The sequence below is a fragment of the Notamacropus eugenii genome, chromosome 3 (assembly GCF_028372415.1).
Source record: "Notamacropus eugenii isolate mMacEug1 chromosome 3, mMacEug1.pri_v2, whole genome shotgun sequence".
Lineage (NCBI taxonomy): Eukaryota > Metazoa > Chordata > Mammalia > Diprotodontia > Macropodidae > Notamacropus > Notamacropus eugenii.
Window position 1 is genome coordinate 230,146,330 of NC_092874.1, and position 4,287 is coordinate 230,150,616.

At 38.2% G+C, this 4,287-nt stretch overlaps 1 pseudogene; it reads right to left on the reverse strand.

Moving 5' to 3' along the window:
• Positions 1–1,607: 1,607 nt before the first annotated feature.
• LOC140531448 (olfactory receptor 6C2-like) lies at positions 1,608–2,546 on the reverse strand (annotated as a pseudogene).
• Between the last annotated feature and the right edge of the window lie 1,741 nt (positions 2,547–4,287).

A 4,287-nucleotide genomic window follows, 5' to 3' on the forward strand; every position in this document is an offset into this window, starting at 1 on the left:
CACTCTGCTCTTTTTAAAAATTAAAATTAAAAGTTGAGTTTCTTAAATTCAAATTTAATTTTTCAGTCATTAATAAATTATTTTCTTTTCCTCTTTCTGTCACTATTGAACAATTAAAAAAAGAAATAGTCACAAAATTATGTAAATATCCATGTTCACCATATTCAAAAGCATGTATTCCTATCACCTCTCTGTAGGAGAAGGGTACTTGACATTAAGTCTTCTGCTATTGCAACGGGCAAAATTTGAAAGCCTTTCAAAATTTATTTGCTCTATAATATTGTCGTCATATATATTGGTTCAGATCTGCTCACTTCACAGACATCTTGCTCGTTTTCTCTGAAATTATTCATTGCCTGCTTTCTTACGGCACAATAATATACAATCACAGCAATATGAGCATAATTTGTCTAGCCTTCTTATAGGTTTGTACTTCCTTGGTTTTCAGGGGACTTTGCTGCCAAAAGGGCTGCTGAAATATATCTGTAGCTATGGCTCCTTTTAAAAAAAATGGGTTCAAAAAATTTTGAAAAAATTTGAAAAAAGATTTTCAAAAAAAAAAAAAAAACTTGGTTCAAAATAAAATCTTCCATGGATTTCATAAAAATGAAGTGGTGAATGAGGTGGTTGAAAAGAAGAGAAAACTTCAGAAAGAGGGATGGAGTTGGGGGGAAAGCTTCAATAAGTGAGGATTTCTGGATAAGAGAGAAAAGGAGCTGTGAAATTACGATTTGTTTGAAGGCGGCTGTGAAATTTCTGAGGGAATCGAAAGTGTATCCCAGATTGTATAGTGGTGATCAAAACCTGAGAAGGTGAGCAGAAAAAATCTATTGAGATGAGCTACTATACAACTACCTTCTAACTAAAAAACAGCCTGAAGTACAATGGTGCTGGGCTAATATCACCTCTCTTAGAAATTGCAGAATAAACATAATTAGCAGGGAGATGGGTGTTTAAAGAGTGAACAAAGATAGGCATTAATGATGCTATGATGGAGCTGCAGCCATAATTGCTAACAAAACGACTCAAAATTATTCTGGCTTCGTGGACAGCCTGGTGGAGCAGGGCACCACATCAGAGAAGCTGTGAATGCAGGAAGACAAATTCTCTTGTCAAAGATACCAAGCAACATCATCCACATTTTGACAGGTATGCATTGCATCAAGACAGTATACCCCAAAGGAAGGGGAGAGGGGGGCAGAAGGGAGAGGATGAGCTGGGTTACCCAGCTGGCTGCATCCCCACTCAGGCAGCTCAGGACCCACAACTACCAAGAAGATGAATCTAGTTTCAACCATCACTCACACAGTACCCTTCTACTGCTGTGGGAACTAGATCAACAAAAGTTTCCCATTTAATGATTGCATGGCCAAAATGATCATTTGGTGAGGGGAGGACAAAATGACTAACACGATTATGGAGGCTGGCAAAGCAATATTGGGGGGCTCCTCTGTGGCCAGAAATAAAAAAAAAATGTGATGGGTCTGTCCAGATAGATCTGACACTGGTCATGATCATCAGAGAATAAAATTGGGTTATAAGATCAAGAACAAAGATTTCAAAACTATTCAGGTTGTCTTTCACTAATTTCACCTCTTTATTTCCTCTCATAGCTTTGAAATCAATACAATCTTTTTTAATGTGTCTCTAAAAGCTTGTATCACTTGTTTATTCCTCAGGATGTAAATAAAGGGGTTCATTAATGGTGCTACCGAAGTTGCAAGTACTGACACCACTTTATTCAAGGCTACCCCTTCTTTTTCAGAAGGTTTGATAGAAATGAAGATTCAGGTGCCGTATGTCATGGAGACAACAATCATGTGGGAGGAACAAGTGGAAAAGGCTTTCTGTCTTTGGTCAGCTGAGGGGAATCTGACAATAGTCCTGACAATATAGGCATAAGATACAACCACTAACACTAAAGTGATAATGAGTGTCAACACAGCACATGCTAAAATTATTCTTTCTAGGAACTGTGTATCAGAGCATGTGATCTCCAGCAATGGTGGTATATCACAGGCAAAATGGTCAATAATATTGGAGGCACAGAATTCTAACTCAAGACCCCCACCAAGAATTGAAAGGATGATCATCCATCCAGACAACCAACAACCTAGGAGAAGCTGGTTACAGACTCGGTTGTTTATGATGGCTGCATAATGTAGGGGTTTACAGATAGCTACATAGCGGTCATAAGACATGACAGCCAAGAGAAAGAATTCTGAAGCCCCAAAGAGGATACCAAAAAATGATTGAGTGAAGCATCCATTATAGGTCACAGTACAGACCCCAGTTGACATGTGGTACAGGAATATGGGAATACGGACAATTGTGAATGACAATTCGAAGAGGGAAAAGTTTCTAAGGAAAAAATAGATAGGGGTTTTAAGGTGTGGATCCACCCAAGTGAGGGCGATGATGGTAAAATTCCCAGTTACACTCAGCATATAGGTCAGAAACAGAAAGATAAAAAGCAGAACTTGCAGCTGTGGGTCATCTGTCAATCCCTGAAAAATGAATAATATTATCTTTGTGTGGTTTCTCATTTCTGATGTCTTTTGATGGATCTGTATGTAAGAGCGAGAGAGAGAGAGAGAGAGACAGAGAGACAGAGACAGAGACAGAGACAGAGACAGAGACAGAGAAATTGTAGCTGAGAAGAGCCATCAAATAAGTCAGCAACGCAATTTGGATATAAATGCTCAGAAGTCACTATTAGTCTTTTTTTTTTCTTTCACTGAATAAAAAAAAAAATCATACCCACATCACTGTATTATCCTCAATGGCTTTGAGTTGTGCATCAGCTACGGAAGATAGGACTTTTGTAAGGACTTTTGTCCCCTATCTATCTTTCATTTCCCACCCCCAGTTACTTGCCTCCCCCCCAATTCTTCCCAATCAGTTTCGCTTTGTATTATCTACACAAGTTTTGTTGACTCCTATTTTCACACCATACTTATTCTCAGTTACACCTCCTTCACTGATGGACAAGTCACTTAACTTCTGTTTGTTTGACAAAAGAATCCATTAGGGAAGGAAACGGCAAATCATTTCAGTTTCTTTTCCAAGAAAATATCCGGTATTTTCCATTAGATGCTGAAGAGTTGGGCATGACTCAACAGCAACTCTATTACCTAAACTTATCTGCTGCCCTCTTTTGTATTTCCTGGAAATCCTCTGGACTTTTAATCTGTGAATCCTTTCAAAGAATTGAAGGGAAATGTTAGCTTCAGAAAAATTCCAATTTCAAAAGATTCTCATTAGAATTGTAAGAGGACTGCTTTCCACTCTCCACATTGTTTCCTAATGCTTTCCTATGGCTTTTAATGCTTTCCCCCCCCTTTCCTCCTACCTAGTACTTGGGTCCTTATTTAATTACTTCATTCTGCAGTGAAGTAACAGAGGAACTAATAAAGGAAACCACAGTAAGCAATAGACAGCTGATAATGGCCACTTCCAAAGAACAGTTAACTTTAAAAATGACATATTATTATTACTTGTAAATGCCATTGCAGTTTTTGAAAATGAAGTTAATGCAGGTGAAATTCCAGCATGAAAACAGCTATCTGCTTTGTTTTTGCAGAATGTTGACCTTAGATGGCAATATTGACTAATTGACATTTTCCCCATTATCCCTTTCAGTATCTTTTAAAGTAACTAACTATATGTTAGCTAATTTCTATGTACTATGCCAGAGGCTATGTTCAGAGAGAGGAAATATAAATCTTTGCATCTTTAATTCTGTAGGGTAAGGAAGTTGATTTGGGTTTATTTCTGCAAGAGGTCTGTATGATGGGGAGTGAAACCTGGAATTCTCTCCTTCCCTGCATAGAGGTAGCAGCTTGTGTATTGTGACAAGTTTCCTGATGGGGATCCACTGTATATCACAAACTTTGTTTTGATCATTGTATATTCTAGTTTCTTTTCAGACAGAAACATATCATTTTTTCCATCTCAGTGGAGCATTGCAATGAGAAGTTACCACACACCAGCATCACCTTTTGCCAATGACACTTTGCATCTTTGTAGATGCCCTCTTTCTTTACTCATTCTGTCCTTGTGGTTCTACGGTTAAGGACAGGCAATCTAATTTGCTTTCAACAGGATCTGGTCACTACTGTTTCTCCCTCATCCAGAGTTAATTCTATTAAGAAGCTATAAAAAAGTTTCCCAGCTGCTTTCAATTTTCCACCATGCTTCCCTGGATTAGGCTTCCTTTGGAGAACTCATGGAGTTGTGGGAATGGATTTTGCTTGGTTGCTGTAAAATATTCCCTACAAAAACAGC